Consider the following 20,005-nt stretch of genomic DNA (forward strand, 5'->3'; position numbering starts at 1 on the left):
CAAGATGCTCTTTTGTGTTAAAGAGGATGATTCAGAAAAATTTTGTCTGCTCTGTGAAATAAAAGCTGTCTGTGCCTGCCTAGTTTCCTGTTTTCCCCAAGCCCCTTCTGGATGTACTTGTCTGTGCTGCTCTTAAAGAATTATGCTATGAAATCCCACAGTGTTTGGAAACCTTAAGGGCCATAATAATAATAATAATACTAAAAAAAATTGACAGTCAGTCCTTGATTGTTGAGAATGCCAGATATGTTATGAGCACAGCCATAGATTCTTTCCCTGCCTGTGGTCTGGGAGCTGCAGAGCCACATTTTGTGGGTTGCTGTGCTGCCTGGTGTGGCTTTGGGATGTGTTCAGGGATCCCCATGTTCCACGGTCAGCATCACAGATGTTCTTTCTCTGCAGAGTGCTTATTGTATGTCCCAAATAATGGATCACACAGTTAACACTGTTATTTTTCTTTTCTACTATGGTACTACCCAACATATTGAGGGTTCACCAAAGCTTAGAGTGGTTATTTCTAAACCAGTGTAGTAATCATAAATGTTAGCTGCAAAGGCAGAAGGTGTAGGATAATCAAGTAGGGAAGTTAAAAGCTACCTTTTGTGATCCTGTTTTGTAAACATGATGCTCATTCCTAGAAGTCAAAGTCCCTTACTTTGGCTTTCAATCTTACTATTTGCTGTTCATCTTAAGCCCTGATCAGCCCAGTGTGTTTAATCTCCAGCTCAGAGAAGTTTTCTTCTTTACAGACTTGGAACTGAGGCAAAATGAGAACAAATGAGCTCAAACAAATGAGCTCAAAGAGCAGGGGATGACTTGGAGGGCATGCTCAGCAAATCCATGCAAAATACCTCTCTCCTATCCCAGCTGTTAAAGAGAACAAAAAGCTGATCTTATTCTCAAATCTGTTTGGATTTGTTTCTACAAGTAAGGGCTATAAATATATGCAGTTACAGTCAGCTGTAACTGAGAAATCAGGAAGTCCATTAATTGCAGGTATCTGAAATTCCTCTCATATATAACTGGGCTTCTAACACACCCAAAATTTCACTTTATGGTGAAATAGATTATTAGATTATTAGACTACAGTTTGAATGACCTTAATATCTTTCTGCCATGTGCTTGACTACTTCCAATAAAACTATAGGTAGTGGGTACATTTTAATTTACATCATGACAATAGAATTAGGCAGATTTTTAGTTAATCTTCATAGTGATTAACTAAAAAAGAAAGATTCAGATCTGAGTGAATACTTGAATCACAATTAATAATTTATTCAATAAATTGTTTGTGCATGTTGCAGAATTCTCTGATTTATTTGCTGTAGGAAGTTGCTCACAAAGTTCTTCAATTAATAATTCATTGTTTGAAGATTGTTCATAAATACTTAGGTTTTTGCACTTGTGATTTGCAATTCATATTTTATAATTGTTAATCTTTTTAGCCTGCTGTCTGGTTGGACAATCAGCTTTCCTGATTAATATATGTAACTTGTGAATGTTGCAATTCTGTATTGAGGTACAAGTAGAGATGATTTTTTTTTATAGTTTTGTTTGTTTGTTTGTTTGTTTACTTAAAATATGGTAGTTTTAATATTTGGTCACTTGTGCTATTCATGTCCAAGAATCAAAGTTTGGATTTGAATGCTTACTCATACACTCAATTTCCATATGTATATTACACTGAGGAAGGGTGATACAAAACGTCAGTCAAATCAAAACCCAAAATGACAGCGAAGGCAGCCAAAAAAATTAGTAAATTTGCTTTGCTATATTGAAGTGCATAGTCATGGACAAGCTCCCCCCACCTGCCACTGTCCTTTCAGCTCTACAAGAATTATATTCAGATCAGCATAAAAGTCTGATTGTCATTAATTCACAGACTGATTACAAAGGTGACTGAGGTTTTGCTCAATGCTTAGAAATGAAAATGTACTTGGTAACACTTTGATTTTTCTGTGTCTGGAGATGAAAATCTGGCATCACTGAAGATAACAGCAATCATCATGATTTTTGGTATCCTTCTGGGTTTAAGAGTAAGGACTGATTATCAAGGTAGTGCAAAAGTTAAATTTATGAAACCTACACAACCCTGGTTCTTAGAATCCAAAGTTTTTAACTCAAATACTGATTAATACAGTTTTTAAAAAATATATGCTTAATGCCGGTACCTGGTTAGACTTTGCCAATGGGAGCTTATGGAGTAGGATTTCTTTTGTCTGTGACAGACCAAATCTCCTGGGTCTTTGAATGCATCCCCAAAAGATCTCAGTTCTGGTGCTGTTGATCAGAAGCAAGAATGTTTTCCTGAGATTTGGTAGGAAGAACATATCAAAATTTGTCCTTAGGTGTTTGGAAAAATATCTCCAAGAATTTGGGCATAAAAGGCTTCTCAAAATAGTTATGATTAGCTTCCTACTAAACCAGAAGAAAAGATGTAGCATCTTTTTTACATCCAAATTTTCATCCCTGGTTGTATACTAATAACATTAAATAAGAACGACTTAACCAGCTAATGTCAATCTTTATTTTGTCAAGAACTGATTTAACCCACACAATAATTATATAAACAACTGTCCACACTGGGCCAAATTCTATCCTGACTGAAGGTGCATTTTGGATACAATGGCCCAGAGCTGTTCAGTGTAAATATTCCTGCAGTTCTAAATATTACCGTTTTTTTTTTCCTCCTGACTTGGCACTGTATTATCTTTGGAAGGGAATAATGTCAAAAGGATTTAAAATGTATATATATTATTTTAGTGATTATGTTATCAAAACCCCTCTGGGATATCCTTGCCTTTCTCTCCTTAACACACTACTTCCCTGGGTCCCCCTCCCCCTGCTCTCTCTGGTGTTGTCTCTGAGAGAGCAAAGTAAAAATTAAATAATAGTTGACATCATTTGGTTGAACTTGTGCTCAGATTATCTCTATTATTCATGTGATCTTTCTTATTATTTTTCTTTTTCATTCACCGTTATATTTTATTTACTTTAATGAGCAGGATGCTGGGCTTCAGCCTGGGACTTGAGAGTGACCTGGCGTGCTTTCAAGCTATTGTTTCGCTGTGGTTGAGATTAACGTCATCAAGATTTTCCTCTCTGTTATTTATTAAATCTTTTTCTTCCTCTCTCCCTCCCTCTCTCATGTGTGAGGAGTACCTTGGTGATGGTTATGAAATAGAAGCTACATAAAAATAGTGAATTCATGTTTGGAGTCTTTCATTCCCACCTTTGTTAATGGAGACAATATTAAGTGTAGCAGATCTCCAGTTTTATTTGTTTCTCTTTTCAAATCTGAGTTGGATTCTAGCAGAGGAAATATGTACATTTAAATTGGACATGTGTAAATTCCCTAAATTCTCATTTTTTGCAGAAATTTCTGGTCAGCAGCAGCTCTGTGCAGAGGTAGCCTTCACTAATAAGCCAGTATATATGTATGGTGTTAGTAAAACAGTGACAGAGGACAAGTAAAGGAGTAAAGGCCTCTGTATCTCAGCTGCAAGGGGCAGAATGGAATTGAATTGCCTTTGCAGATCCCCTCTGCAGAACAAGTGTGTCTTTTGGTCAATTTGTTGAGCTAAATATACACTTGGAGCTGTAGTCAGCTCTAGATCTTTAGATCTAGATGGCTTAGATCCTCCCACCTGCCTTTTGCTGGCTCTAAGCTCTCAGAGGTGCCTATCCAAGAGGAGATGTTACTCAGTTTTAGACAGAATATAGTCTCTTGTGGTTTTTCCCCATAAAGGTATAATTTAGGAAAAGGAAATATTTAAGCCTAGAATTTTGATATTCAAAGGATATTTTTTTGTCTGAAAGCAATGTTTTCAGTGTGTCTGGCAAAGTGCAGCATCTCATTTTTTGGTTGATGGCCATGAAAATGAAGAGGATTTTTATCTGGGAGTTGATTAAATACTTCAGTTTTGCTTGGTCTTGAGATAGACTAGATATTAAGGGAAAAAGGAGGCACATGGGTTGAGTGCAATAGTTGGAACAAGGGCTCTTTCCTCAGAGTCTCTGCCTGTGCATGTCTCTTTTGAAAGGTACTTTTCTGCGTTGCTTTTTTTATTTACTAGACAGGATTTACTGCATCAGCAGTCCTCAACACTGGAATAAAAGGGCAAGCTGAGAATGTAATGAAGTTTGTGGCGCAGTTTCTCTTAAAATGAAGAAGTACTCTTAAGTTTTTTTGGTTTGTTTTGTTTAGGCTGTTTATCACATATAAGACTTTTAGGTGGGTTCCAGCATTCCCAAGTCGTTTAAATCAAGACTCCTTTGTCTATTTTCAAAGAACTTGGTTCCTAGGGAATCTACTTGAGCCCATTCAGGTGTGTTGAAATACACCCCTTTTTCTGTTGAACTACATTTCTATCTGAAATTTCAGTTATTGTGGAGGAGTATCTTTAATTTTTCTTGTATTTCTTCAGAGTTAGTCTTTATTCTTAACCCTCCTTGACCTGGAAAGGCATTTGTATTGATCCCAACATGTGGTCTCAGACTATGAAACTTAGGAGCTCAGAGCTGACCTTTGAATGTCTGGTGAATCCATCTTCATTCATTTTAGCAGAAATAGGGACCTGGATATCTGTTCTCATTTTTCTTTTGGAATCACCCATTTTTCTCCAGCCACTGCATCTGGGATAGATAATCTTTAAACTCTTCCCTTCTCTGAAAAACTTTCTAGGCTTACCAGTCTTGTGGAATAACATGAATTGCAGATCTTCTAGTCAAATGTGGACTGAATTGGGGCTGTGTTGAGAAGGCACCAACACCAAAAGAACTTTCAGGCTTTAAGAAAATTCAGTGTAATCATAAGACCTGTGGAAAGCATCTAAGAAGGACTCTTTTGAAGGGTTTTTTTTAAAGGGATGACTCAATGGAAGATCTCTCAGTTGAGGCTTTCCTTTGTAAAAACTCCTTTGCAATGTGATTCCACAAATGATGTTTTTGCTTGCAGTGTTAGTATAGAATAACAGTCTTTCATTCTTGTGTGTGAAATTACAGATAAGCTGATCCATAATAATTGATCTATACTGCAGCTGGACCAAATTTGCTACTCAGGAAGCAACTCAAGATGCAGCCTGAAAGTTTCTGCCTTCAAGAGATATAGCTAAAGATAAAAGCATGGTAATGATGTTCGTGTTTTGCTAATTATACAGTTCCTTGGGCTTGGCACAATGCAGTTTTCAGGCCTTAAGGGCTTTGCTGTATTCTGACTGCATTTGCTAGTGTGTTATGGGCATGTTCAGTAACACCTTGAGCAAACCAGGCCATGCACCAGAGTGGTCAATTTTTGGGCATTAATTAATTAAAGTGGTGCAGGGGAGTGACTGCAGCAGTTGTAGGAGTACTAGTTCATCAAAAAATACCATTCGTGCATTAACTCTGTTCCTGGGTAACAACCTGCCATCCATATGTTTCTGGCTTATCCTTGCAACTCATTTTCTAAATAAAGTTGAAACCTAACTAATATGGTATTGAGTCCCTTGCTGTTTCAGTTTGTCAGACTTTCCAATAAAAGGCCTGTGTATGATGGCTTCATGCTTTTGGTATGTGTCAGAAATAGTTCTATGCATATACATTACAAAATTAGGATTTAATTTTTGTTGTGTAGCCATAAAAAATTAGATTATATAATTATTATGTTTTCCTTTCTTATCTTTTATATTTTTAATATAATTTTTGAGGATGCCACAGGGCACTCCTGCTGTGAATTAGCTGCAATAAACTCTCTTAAACAGATAAACATCAAAGAGCAGTAATGTTTTAAAATGAAGCAACCTGCATTCAAAATCCAATTGCTTTATGTTGTAGATCTTGAATGCTTCAGCTGCTAAAAGTGGATGGGGTTTCTCAAGGGCACAAGGGAGTTGCATTAGTAGGATTGTAATGCAACAGGGATCATTTGAGTGAAGTTGCTAGCAAAATCAATTTGTTTTCACAGGAACAGGCTTCCTTCTATTTTTCTTCTTCCTTATGGAAAATATCAAGATATGAATAAATTCTCTGCTACCAGGAATCCTGCACTCGTATTTAGACTGTTCTTATTGAACGGGTTCATAAAATCTTTCGGACTTCATGGTGAATTCTTGTGGATAATTGATTAACTGCAAACTTCAGTAGAAATATCAGCTAAATAATTCCTTTCTAAATAGTTTAGGGGATTTTCTGTAGTCTGGCATTCATGTTGAACCTAGAGCTGCTACTAGAACTGAAGTACCAAGCCTAGATTCTATTGAAATGCTGTCAATGTGATAAAAGGCCCCAAATTTGCATTTTGGGACATCTACTTCATATAACTAAGGCACTCTACCTCCTAAGGCTAAGGCTGCTTGGAAAAGCCACCTCCTGACAGTAATGTGAATACAGGATCAGAAAAGCAGGCACCCACATTGCCCAAAAAATACTCTGTGAAAGTTAATAAGACCTCACACAGACTGTAGGATGTTTAGGGTCTTACCATCAAAGTTATGTTTGCCTTGAGCTCCTCAAGATTCTCCAATTTTCAACCTGACCTTGGTAGCAGTTGTGCTTTGCAGGTGCAAAGGTGAAAATATTTATATTTGGGTACACAGCTGCATTTGGTTGCTCCATGCCTTTGATGCTTCTTTAGCTGTGTTGCCTCTTTCATATAGTTTCTTTCATATAGTTTTCTGATGATCTGGGGTCCTGAAACAATGGTCAATAAATTGGTATTTAGTTTAGTTTTAACTTGAAGTAGATATCAGGATGAGGGCAAAACCAGAGCTGAATAAAGCTCCCTATTTCTTTTTTTCTTCTTAAAGCAAAATCTGTGTTGAAAGATGCAACCTCCCTGATACAGTAATTACAGGGTGCTATCCTTAGTGATGTTAAATAGCTCCCTTTAGTGTATCTGTTTGATCTTGAGCTGTGAATTCCCATTCTTTCGTGGGTGTAACTGTAAACAAGAGGATTAACATTGCTTCAGTGATGTTTTTCTTAAGTGAATCAAAGTTGAAAGGGTGTCTTGAATATCTGTAGAAAGCTTTGTGTGTTGCAGAGTTCCTGTTCTATATATATGCACAGTGCACCTTTCATGGTAAACTCCAGTAATGCTTTCAAGTTTGAGTTCATTTTAAGCTTTTTATATTTTGGTTGTTTTTGTGGGCTATTGTGAGTGGGATCCTCTGGCTCTGTGGTAGTGACCACAAAGAGGCTGTGAAGTTCCAATCTATTATAGCCATCCTTTCAGATGCATCATTTTTTTCAAGATCTGTCATGGAGAACAGATTCTCACTGTAAGAAGTTTGCCAAATTTTAGGCTTTCCTAAAGTGCAGTGATGGCAAGCAGTTAATACACCAGGGATGTGGGTCCCTAGGAGAGTGGAGTCCTAAACCACTGTCTTCTGTTTGTGCTTGGAATGCAAGCAGAGGAAGGACTATTTCTTGAGGGGAAGGTCTGATGGCATTCCATGGCTTGGTGCCGGTGTGGGTTGTCCATCATATCCATAAGGCTCCTCATGTGTTGTTGCTAACCTAGTGCAGGACACTGAAAAGGAAACAAGAAAATGGGGAGAGAAGAGTGTAAATATTTTCAGTTCCAGTCACTACCTAACATGGAGAGGCTCTTGAGTCATGTCATCAGCTGTGAGAAAGGAGAGGAAGGAGCAGCATCCCTAGAAACTTGTTCCTCTGCAGGACTCCCCCCACTGCTCATCCACTCTTCAGCAGCCAAAATCTACCATTAGAGCACCTTCTGCACATGCATTTTTTAAATCAGGACTTTAATTAGAAAATACAGTCCTCCCCCCTTCCCCTAGTTATCTAACTAAAAGCCTAATATCATGATTCTTTTTTTTTAAGCTTAACTCAGCCAGATTCTTACTATGCCTGACACCTCTCTGTGACATGATTGATGTATTGAGGGTTTCCCTGTTATCTCCTACCTTCATCTGATATGACACTCAGAGCTTGTCAGTGTCAGAAGCTACATCTGCCTCTTTAGTTGCAGCAGAAGCCCAAACCATGTCTCTTGGAGGGGACTCACTCCTCCATGATTCCTTTCCAGGTTGTCAGTTAAGTCTGTTGTTTTCATTTCAGCATGCTTGGTTGCTCTGATCAGAAGGAGGCACTCTGCTCTGCTTGGAAGCAGTACTTTCAGGAGGACACCAGGAGTTATGTGGGCCCTGTTTTCCTTCCTGTGGAGGAAGAAGCATTCACGTTCACATGCTATTCGTTGTTTCAAGATTATTTAAGAAGCCACCGCTGTTGAACTAGCGGGGGATCTTTCCTTCAGTGACCTTTGCCAGAGCAGCTGATTGGTGTGCCCCAGCTGCATGCCATCATTTTCTTGGGAAAGTTTTAAGACTGTCAGAAAAATGAGCATCTTCTTTCCTAGCCCTTACTGACGTATATGGGCCTTGCTGGCCTTTCCAACTCCAGTGTAGGAGGGGTTGTTTGTTTTCCTTTTAAATGTTATCCTGCCATCCTCCTTTTTTAACAATGCTGTATATACATGAAGACTTGCTGTGTATTCAGTGTGGCACATGGATGGAGTGGATGCTTTGAACTGCTTTTGCAACAATGGATTCTGCTTGACTGATAATGAAACATGGGATAGACCTCAGGGAGGTGAGTCATATGTTAATTTGTTCTTGACGTTTCCTTGGTATGTTAAAAGCTGTGATCTTTCAGAAAAATCTCTTATTTTATTATTTTTTTTAAAGCTACTTCCTGGGGCCATGGCAGATGCTGTTTTGGAATGGCACCCAATGAGTTGTTTAATGTAGTTGGCATTCTGCTATTGTGCAAATATTTTTGGTACTTCTTTTACCACAAAGATATTTTATTAAGAGTGGCACATTGTTATACACATGTGGTGCTATGAAGCTCCAGAATATGCATGGGACATAATGTTGAGCTGCAGAAACACAATAGCAATGAGTCACTGAAATCCCTTGTTGGTCACAAGAGTTTGAACAACTGCAGTGATAATCTTTTGAGACAATGTACAACTCCAGTGGTATTTGCTATCTGCTCTGTGGTCTCCCTCAGTTAGCTGCTTGATTGGCTTGGCTTTGTGGGTATCCTAATCATGTTGGCACAGTCACTTTGATTAACAGAGACATGCAACTTGGAAATCTCTAGGCTTGCACCGACCTCAATAAAGTTGTGTGCTTTTTCTCTTTCCAAATTCCAGCAGCTTCCTGAGGGCACAAGAAATGTTTTGCACAGCTTTCCATGATGGTTGGTGAATACTGAAATGTGGGGTTCAGAGGAGTCCATCTGCTTCTCTGTAAATTGTAGGCTCAGAAAAAGAAAGAGTAAATAAATTAAAAAAAAAAAAAAAAAAGAAGGGGTGAATGCAGGATCCTTAAATCTGTGTTACTTTTTCATGGCCTTTTCCATAGGTCCCAGGTCACTTTAGGCATTAGCTTTAGCCCTTTCTTTGGTAATACAAGAGAGTAGTCTCATCAACATTACTTCATTTGTGCCTAATCTGGCCAATCTTCTCCTGTTACATCTACAGTATATTTCTAGGTGTCATGTTGAATGCTCTCTTGATCTTATTTAATTTCTATGCAGCTCTGTCTTTTGAAAGATTAGGCTTGTTTTTACAGCCAGATAAACAGAATTGCAGGTCCTTTGACAAAATGAGGGAAAGCTTAATTCCTATTATGCCTCAGACCAGAAGAAATAGAAGTTTAATATCTCATATTACACTTAAGGAAACTGCGAGGATATGAAATCCATGTGGTGGTTTTACTAGGGGTTATTCCTCTGCAAGTTGGTTCTTGACCATATTCCCCAGTCTTCTACTTGTGTTTTTTAAGGAGATGAAATATTTTCAATGGCCATTATCTACTGCTATGTGGTCCTTGAATTGCCATCTCCATCACTGAAATTAAGGATGTCTTCTATAAGACAGCTCAGTCAAGCCAGAAGGATAAGAATTTAACTTAGATACTGTGGAAAGCTGAGTGTCCAGTGCTGAAATTTGAAATAAAATGTGATTTTGGAGGGAGACATTCCCATCTATCCACAGACAGGTGTTTTTAAAGTATGCTTTAGATGAGGTAGTTATCCCAGCTGTTGAAAGTATTTTTTTGTAGAGAGAGTTTGTAGATCCTTGCAGTTTTCATTAAGGTAGTTTCCAGAACCTGTTTGAGAGGTCTCTTTGTTTCCAAAAACCTTAAGTTTGTTTCTTGGAGCCCCCTCTCCTCCTTAGTCAGCTCTGCCTTGTCTCACAGGGGTTACCAGGTCACATGCACATTTCAGGGGAGTCATCATTCAAACTTAAAACCTTCCCATCCCCTCTCTGTGATGTTGTTGTTAGGGGTCAAACCTCATGCTTCCATTTCTCATTGAATAAATTGTAACTTAAAATATACCACAACACCTGCTTCCTTGACCCACTTTGCCTTAAGCCCTTTTTTATAAGATTCCTTTTTTTTTTTTTTCATAGTGGTAAAGACATGAGGGATCCTGAGGTCACTGTGCCATGTGGGACATCAACTGAATGTGCCAAAGATTGTGAACATGAGTCTTCTCATAAGTGAATTGTTTCCTGGTGTTGAAATTTTTGTCATTTACAGTTATTCTTCCATTCCTTAAACATTTTTTAGATCTTTAAAAAAAATTATTCTTTAGTTGGAATTTATAGTAATTACCTGTTCTTACGCAAAATAATTGTGTTTATTAGTGATTACTTTGAATCATTCTAGGAACAGGATCTGCATTTTCAATCTTTCAGGAAAAGGAAGGGAATCACATTTTTTAGCTTGTTTTGCCTCATTATGAAAAAGTCCATTTCATTCTGTCTTTTTCTGTCTCCTCCTCCTTTTGTCTCTTCATTCACAAGAACATTTGGACTTACAGAGAAAAGTAATTTCAAAATAATTTTGGTTTTTATTGTTATAGAAGCTGCTGTCTTGTCATGCATATTAATTTGACACTGTTGATCCTATACAAACACATTTCTGCTACTGACTTCTTAGGAATGCAAGTATTTTAAGTATATCAGTGTAAACAGGGTTTGTTAGACTGATACTGTAGTGCACATACACATCACTTGACTAAATCACCACTTATTGCATATGACACCTGCTTTTGTGTTCTAAGTTATTTGAGCTGGGGAAAGTTAAGCACACAGTAGCTATGAAAATAGTCTTGTTTTCAGCTACAAGCTGGTTTTTTGCCTTTCTTTGAGTACTCTGACTGTAGAATGAGACATTTTTTCACTTTGAAGGGAACTGGTGTAACACTACAGAAGAATTTAAGACACTTGGATAACATGCTAAGAAAAGATACATAAGCATCTATATGAGAATATGATTGTTTCTTTAAGGAAAGATCAAAAAAGGGGGAGAGGTGGACCTCTCCTTTGTTTCATTTCTGCATGTTATCAAAATGAACATGCAGTGAGGATACTGTCTTCTGCTCTGGGCAGGAGCCTGTCTGCTATAAGGAACAGAAAAAACCCAGGGGCATCTACACAAATTCAGAGGATTTTGTACCTTGCATTTGTGAACTAAAGCTGGAATTGCCCCTTATTTTAACAAAGGATATTTTCCTGTTACTTTGGCTGGGAATTGAGCGTGCAATTTTATCTCACTGTCATGCTACTGCAGATGCTGGATGGGAAAAAGAGGCCTTCAAATGGAGTTGAAAATACTACAACCAAAACTGGACAGCTTGGGCTGCTGAAAACCTTTTGCATGAAGCCCTGGCTCCCTTAAAGTAGCTGGCAGTGCTCCCATTGAGTTCAGTATAGCCAGGATTTTGCCTTTATATATTTATTCTGATTTATGAAAAGCTCAGTCATCGTGGTATCTAAGCACTGAGATACGGTATTTAGTTACAAACAATCATTTTAAGAGTGATGCCAAAATCTACACATGCATTAGACTTGGAGATTAAAGAACATGGAGCTTTGGTTGCATGTGCTTCTCCAGTTGTAATTATTCTTCATTCTAAACGCTGCAGACCTCCATGCTGTTGGGCACAGAGGGGCTCCAGACTGAGACAAATCGTGATATAGTAAATAGCTATAAATTAATGGATCTTGCTGAGGTGCCAGTAACTACCCTGGTTTCCCTGTCAGCCCCAGAGGAATGAATAATTCCTCAGATTTTAGCCAGCCATTGCAGGAAATGATTTTAATCTTCTGCATTTTTAATGGAAACTGTTTACCTTGCAGTAACTTGTACAACTCTCCACTCTGATGCTGGATTACAATAACTTGCAGTAGAAGAAAGTTGGTGGAGTTCAAGCGAAATCTATCCCAAGGAAAGAGTATCCAGAGCAGCTGGTTTCATTTATATATTTTATTTCTGAAGCTCATGAGCATTCCAGTGAGAGATGGTATAATTGATTTAAATCAAATTATGAAACACTATACTTTTTATTCTAAAATCCACTTTTCTGGCATTCAATTCTGTAATGTATCACTCACAGGTAATGCTGGTTGAAGTTGAAGAGGCTGAAAAATTCTCCTCTGCATCATGCAGTCCATTGTTACATGTACTTGCTGCGGAGTTGAAGTCAAAGTTTCTGTTTGTAACAGAATCATTGTATCATTAAGGAATTGAGGCTTTATTGCTTTGGGTAGATGCAAAACAGTATTCCTTGAATTTCTTAGTAATAGAAGTTTTTCTTGGTTTTTGGAGGAACATCTTAGTTCAGCTGATACAAGTGTATACAGAACAAATACATGGCAAGCAGAACAGAGCTGTTTTTGGAAAGGAATAATGTTGGACATTCATTGCAGCACAGGTTATACTGCATTTTAAGAGGTTCAAAATATTCAGTGTTCAATTGTTCACTCAACTTTCTAAGTGTTTGCTGAGGCTGAAGACCTTATTAGTGTGTTAAAATCTTGCCAGTGTTTGTTTTCCCTAATAACTTCTGAACTGGCTTATTTAAACCAGATTTTATGGAGGTTATGAAATTCCTATAAATTTTCTGAAAAATTTTTGGCTGAGCAGAAAGAAGAGGGAACAACTGCTGCTACCAGTAATGGAAAGGCTGCAGCTGGAGCTCAATTGCTCTCTGCTTAAGTTTGGCCACCCAGCTTGGCTGGCTGGGAGAAACACTGAGGTATGGTGCACGTGTGCAGCTCTGATCTAGGGCCAGCAGATACCTGCCCGTGCAGGAGGCATCAGCTGTGAGCAGGTAGATGTGTCTGCAGAGGAAATGTGTCCTCCATAAGCAGTGCAACAAAGGAACAAAGGTGCTGGAGAGCATCCAGAGGAGGGCAACTAAGCTGTGAAAAGGTCTGGAGCACAGTTCTGATGAGGAGCAGCTGAGGGAGCTGAGGGTGTTTAGCCTAGAAGAAAGAAGGCTCAGGGGAGACCTTATCACTCTCTAAAACTCCCTGAAAGGAGGTTGTAGTCAGGTGTGAGTCTTTTCTCCAAGATAGTTAGTGGTAGGATGAGAGGAAATGGCCTCAAGTTGTGCCAGGGGAAGTTGAGATTGAACATTAGGAAAAAAAATTCTCATGGAAAGAGTTATAAAGCACTGTAGCAGACTTCCCAGGGAAGTGGTGGCCATCCCTGGAAATATTAAGAAAATGACTGGATATGGCACTTGATGACATGGTTTGATGGTGAACGTGGTGGTGGTGCTGGGTTAATGGTTGGACTCAATGATTTAAGAGGTCTTTTCCCACTTTAAAGTTTCCATGATTCTGTGTCAACCTGGCACAAATGACAATGTGATGATACACTTTAGAGATCTCTGTAACTTCACTATTCCCACTGCCTGGTTTGAAGCAGCTGCTGGAGGATGACTGGGGACATTTGCCCTGACCTCACTGGCACCATGCTGCTGCACACAAGCACATTGGAGCTGCCTGTGACTCAGAGCCTGGGTTAAGGTACAGGACAGTAGATTGGGAGGTGATATGGCAGCCTGAGAAACAATTGTACCTGGAGGCAAATTGCTTCACTAGGAGGTGAGTGTTACTAGCTTTAAGGAGCCAGTATTACAAAACACCATGACAACAGATTTGTATTTATTTACTGGCACCCACTCAAATTGAATGTGTATCTCTGAGCAGTGTCAAGTTTCGAAAGTGCTGGCACTTCTCCATAGAATCCAAGTGCTGGCTGGTGCATGTGGACATGGTCATGGTTCTGTGTTTTACACTTTTGTCTCTTGCTCTTTGCAGGGCCTGTGGGTTTGGAGCATTCATTTGCTGGGATAGGCCAGTGTGGAAGCAGGAGATTCCAGCTTTGAAAAGCACTTTTCTAGAAGCTGTTAAAGCAAATGCTTTGTGCACGGCACTTACCAAAAGCTTGATGTGGGATGACGGCCTTTTCAAGGTTTCTCCTCTTTTTTTATTTTCCCCTCCAGTAGGAACTTTTATGCCTGGGTATGTCTACTGTGAGCCAAACTTATGTTTCTCAGGTGCTCAGTTTAAGTGCGTTTGGGAACCACACAGGTAATTTTTGCTCAGTCCTCTAGGAGGAGTCCCTATCAGTGATGATGTATCTGTGTTTCCTTCACAGCCCCTGTTGATGATGTTGGAGAAAGCATTTGTCCTGGACAAGATGGTTCTCAGCTCCTGTAACTCAAATCTGTGCTTATTCTGGGGGACCTTTCAAATAATTTTCTCGGTGGTCAACAATTGTATTAGCTATTCCTCTTGGCTTTGAAATAGACTGAGAGACCTGCTTTAAAAAAGGTCTACAGACATAAATGATCCATTCTTATCAGTGTTTATACCATCACTAGCTGGATTTGAACCTATTCCCAGTTCAACATCTGATTGCCAATACTCTGAGCAGTCTTTCAAGGTCACTGAAGTGGCATCATAAATGAAGTATAAAATGTATCATACCAGTGGATTACAACAAGCCCACAGCACAGCTCAGTTGGTTGATGGGCCATCTCTGTTTATGTTAGCTGTTAAAAACTCATGCACACAGCCATACTAAGTACTGATGCCATCAAATGTGGTCAACACAGACAGTTCAGCCTGCAAAAGTGAGCCAGAAAAGGCATTAAAATGCTTAGTCTATTACATACTTCCTTATTTTTGTCATTTTGACATTTATGTGTTGTATCATTGAGGCTTTTGAGAAAGAAGACACAATTCCTGAAGCAAACTGAACGGAGATGTTCAGTTTATAATGCCACAGCCGTCTGGTTTGCATTTAATTCCAACTGACCACCTGCATGCTGTTAACCTCTGGAAGGTTACTGTGATCACAGTTGTTGTTGTTTATTTAAAAGTTCTGTAGCTCAAGGAAAATGTTAGTAATCAGTTACTTAACCTACACTGTTTACTGATCTCATTGAACTTGCAGATGCAGCTTTGCTGGCCAGTGAAAACTGGGAGTTGTCTGGTGCCAGTAATAGCTTGCACTTATTTTTCAGGCAGGAGTAGGTTGAGCAATTAAAATAATTTTATTTTTTTAATAAATATGCTCTTTGTCTGTTGGCTATTTGTCTAATATGTCAAAATCCAAAATATAACTTAGAGTATGTGGAAGGTAGCTCTAAATGAGCCAAACTTTCACAGAGGCGTGCTTGAGTTGTGAATGCTGCTGGCTACACAGGCAAACCCCCAGAGCTGCATGTGAAAACATACAGGAATTGCAGAGGTAATTCAAGTGTATAAGACAGATGCATTCGTATTAATGTTCTTTGGCCAGGAATACTTAAATTGCTGTAATGAAGCATTTTACTAAATGAAAAAATTCAAAAATTAGGAATTACTTCTTCAAAAGTACCAGCATTTTTCTTTTTAAAACATGCCTGTTGCCAACACCCACCTAAGCCAATGAACAGAGACCCTGTTGCCCCTTCAAAACTTGCCTTTCCTCTAACAAGAGCAAAATGCCAGGACTTGGTGACTTTTAAACTGAGACTTCAGCTCTATCCATATTCCTCCAAGAGCTTAGCACAAGATCATAGAGTGCATGGTCTCCAAATAGTTTTTGGTTTTATTGCAAGGACCACCTAACATTTCAGTTTGAGGATGCTCTTTTAGTATGGGCTACTGGAAAAGCTTTTTCAGGTAGGACTGATTGGGTAGGGGGTAAGGGGAGAGAGTTATTTCTGCATTCAAAATCTTGAATATTAATAACAAATCAAAGGCCCAATGTGGTTTTGTCTAAGATAGTAAACATGTATTCTGGCTCCAAATCAATTTCTCTGATGAACCTTGCTTTATCTGTCACCCTGGTTGTCTCTGACCACAGTGTGCTGGGATAACTACTTGGACTGCAGACTCTGGGGATATGTGATAGTCAACCAAATAATACTGCAATAGCTGCTCTAATTTCTAAAAGAAAGGGCATTTGGTTTCCAGCTGAAATTTAGGAAGACTCAATGTCAACACCTTTTTCAAAGAGACTATGTAGTTGAAAACCTAATTTTCCACCAAAAAACCATGGAGTAAAACTTTCTGCCAACCAACCTCTCCTAACCTCTCTGTTGCTTTATTGGGTTTTTGTTTGCTTGTGTGAGTGTCTGTGGGGACACTCGGGCATGTGGATTCAAATGAGCTGTTCAAATAGATTAAACAACTTTAAACCCCTCTGTGGTCTTTGGAAGTGAATTAGATTAAAGTGAATTAGAGCTATTTTAATTCTGAATGAGTGAGTCCACATGGGCTTAATATAGTTGTATATAGAAACCCACATTCAAATCACATCCTTAGTTAACTCAGATTGTTTCCCGTGTAGACAAACCCATCCTGTGTCTGTTTAGCAGAGCACACAGAGCTTGCTTCATCCGTAACTTGCACTATCGACAGGCAGAGGAGCTAAATCAAAAATGATTTTGTGCTGGTATAAATGGTTCCACAAACAATAGGTCGGTAATGCATCTGGCCTGGGATGTGTCCAGAGAAAGAAGCTGGGCCTGAATAGCTTTTAGATCTCATCATTGAAATCAACAATGCTTGCCAGAAGAAAGCCTTCAGCATTAATTCCATAAGCGATAAATTATTACAGGGCTCTGATTCCTTGGAATGAAATGCAATAGATAGATGGCAGAGAAGTATTATTAATGGATGGTTTACTACGTTCCTAACTGCACTGACTTCATGAGAATACATTATATTACTATCTGGAATAGCAATACTAGGGATTTATTAAAATGACTGAGTACACATTGTTTGCTAGGATACCGTGCTATATTGGAAACATAAAGTATTCTGCATCAAAGCATGTAATCTACATCTTTCCTTTTCATCCTTAATTTGATTATGAGCTATTACCATGCTTTGCCATAAAATAGGAAAGTTGTACATTTTGATGGTTTCTCAAATGCTGATTTTACTTTCTGCACAAATACTTTGTATCTTTTCAGCATAATTATTTAGCAGCCATTTCGGGTTAATTATTGTCATTAACAATATGAGTCCTATGAGGGAATATCAATTAAAATATGCACAGCTGAACTTTCAAATGAGTAAATAATTTAGTTTTTGAAAATGACTGGAAACAGCAGGGTAACAGTCAAAAGGGGAACAATTATTTTAATGCTTATTTGACAAATGAGTAATTTTTACAGCAAATTAGTTTCTTATTGTAGCACCCCTACTGGTAACAAGAGAGAAACTGTTAACGTGAGTTTTAAAAATAAAACCTGCTAAGATATGCATGCGAAGTTAAGGAAATAATTTGTATGAAGAAAAGGTGATTATGATACACATTGTTAGCTGAAGAATGTTGCCATGGGAATCTAATTAGGGATATAAATCACACAAAATTATGTTTATATATAGGGCTGGATATATTAAAATCATATGCACAGTTATACATCAATTTCATTCTTTGTCAAAGTATTGAAGATAGACCCCCATTGCTCTTCATTCTTGACCACAAAATAGAGCAATTGAAAGTTAACAAATGAAGCATGGAATTCCAGGTGTGAATATATGATGTTCACTCATTTGCATAACAAAAAGGAATGTAGAAAAACTTTGCAAGGTGATTGAGTTTTATCCCTGTTTTGGGGAAAGTTTTAGCATACACATTGACTTTTTAGCAATGCCATCCTGGTTGTTTATGTAGTTATTTGAGAGGGGCAGGGTGAAAATAAGAGGAAGTGTATAGAAACCAGAGCTATTGAAAATATTTGCTTTTATTGTTTTCCAAAGCACTGAGAAAGTGTTGTTTCAAGGCCTTCTATATGGGTTGAAATGGAAAGGGAATTTCAGCAAAGATGTGTTTTGTCTTTTTCTTATTTGCATGCTCTGTTTCATTTCTGATTTTCATATTCAGCCTGATTACTGCCTGTAGTCAGTCTCAGTGCTGCTGATGGTCTCCCACAGCTATGATTTGGCATAAGTGGGTAGTTTATAGTGAAACACTGATTACTAAAGACAATTCAGAATTTCTTTTAGGTTTCAGTGACTTTTTTTTAGTCCCTGTATCAAGTGTGTCAAACTGCACTACTGAGTTGCACTGAGTGCTACTGAGACTTGTGCCCAGAGGAGTTTCAGTGAAGGTGACCAAACCTTTGAATGATACTGAGGCTTCCTGGACCAGAGAGTGCAAATTGGGTGGCTCTGGCATGGTAAGGAATTGAAAAGAAATTTAGAAAAAAATGTGATGACAATGAAAAACTGAACTTGCATTTCTTGGCAGGAGTGGGCTGTTGTTTCTACTCTCACCAAATGGTCAAATTCAGTTTTAAACTTAGTTACTATCAAACATTTTGCACTCTGTCTGTTCTAGTCCAGAGGTATATTTTGGGACATGATTCTAACTTGCTAGGAAGTAATCTTCCTTTTCCACATGACCTCTGTGCAATAAAGGGAATTGCAGTACCCCCAGTGTGGTCACACACTTTCTGTTGACATCCACAACTAAGCATGTAATTAAGGGTGTAGATTTAGTGCTGTCTCATTTGAAAAGCTGCTAGAATTGCAACATCTCTTTGACAGAGATATTCCCTTACTGCCTTACTGGGGTATGTCTTCCACATATTTTTTTTTAGTGTAATGAGGGGAGGGGGAAGAACCATATAAGATGTTGAGAAACTTCATATTGTATACTAGAGTGGCTAGGGCTGTTGAAGGCTGGAATCAAGGAATGACTATGAGCCAAGGAACAGCCTGTTTTTAAGGAACCTTTCCAGTTTTTGTATAAACATTTATTTCACAGTAGAGCCTCTTTAAGACAGTTTCACCTTTTTTATTTGTCCACTTCACCACAGCATTCTCTCACCCTACCTCAAGCCACCACACAGCTTCTCCCTGAAATCTCACAGCACAGAAATTCCATAGGAAAACACAATGATGTCATTTCAGTCAGACCATAATTTTCCAGCTGTTGGAAGAAGGCACATTGTGGTGTTTATTTCACTACTTATAAAGATTTGTGGCAAGGAGGGAAATACTTTACTTCCAAGATCATTGTTCAAGCAATTGAAGCTGTTCATCTGGTGCCTTATGCCAAAGTGGGGGGAGGCAGAAGGGATGATGCAGGAGAGCGACCGCATGCATGGCCTGTAGGTAGCTGTGTGGATGAAGCCTCAGAGGAATTAAGGGATATTTTTCATTTTTGTTCTTATGGCAAGAAGGAAAGAGGCATGGAGTAGGCAGCTTTTCAGCATATATGTGCCAGTGTGAACTTCTGCAATTCCCATTATTGGCTTTGCATTTCACAAGGCTTTGCATGGATCAAGCAAGGTCTCACCTGGGCTGGTGTCATCATGGACTATGCATCTGTCATGGACAAGCCTTTGTCCTGAGCTGCTAGGTCTGCTGTAAGCCAGAGCTTGACGGATGGTGGAAATGGCTTATTGTAATATTGGTCAATGTGGATTTCAAAGCTTCATGGCAAAGATTTCCAGAATCAGCTCGGACTTTCAGCAGCTTAGAGTCTACTGAAAATGACAATACTTGGTTGTTGCTTAAAAAAAACCCAAGCCAACAAACAATCAGTCCTGAGCCCTGGAATATCTCATCTGTTCAGAGTGGCAAAGCTACATCATGTTTTATCAGTGGCCCAAGCACTCCTCATGCTTTACAAAAGCCCTTTTTGTGTGTCAGTCTAGAGACATGCCTGCTCATCTCTGGAGA

General features: G+C 38.7%; 1 long non-coding RNA gene across 3 annotated transcripts in view; it reads left to right on the plus strand.

Annotated features, from left to right (window-relative positions):
- The window catches only part of LOC139589027 (uncharacterized), a 324,400-nt gene that overhangs the window by 147,461 nt on the left and 156,934 nt on the right, over positions 1-20,005 (plus strand). The window contains exon 1 of one of the 3 annotated variants that reach the window (XR_011678911.1): positions 8,075-8,592. The exons of the other annotated variants lie outside the window; for them this stretch is intronic. This is a non-coding gene — a long non-coding RNA (uncharacterized lncRNA). Of the gene's footprint in view, positions 1-8,074; positions 8,593-20,005 lie in introns of those variants that run through there. 3 annotated transcript variants of the gene reach the window in all.

The sequence above is a fragment of the Agelaius tricolor genome, unplaced genomic scaffold (assembly GCF_023055355.1).
Source record: "Agelaius tricolor isolate 1412-34295 unplaced genomic scaffold, bAgeTri1.0.p SCAF_1, whole genome shotgun sequence".
NCBI lineage: Eukaryota > Metazoa > Chordata > Aves > Passeriformes > Icteridae > Agelaius > Agelaius tricolor.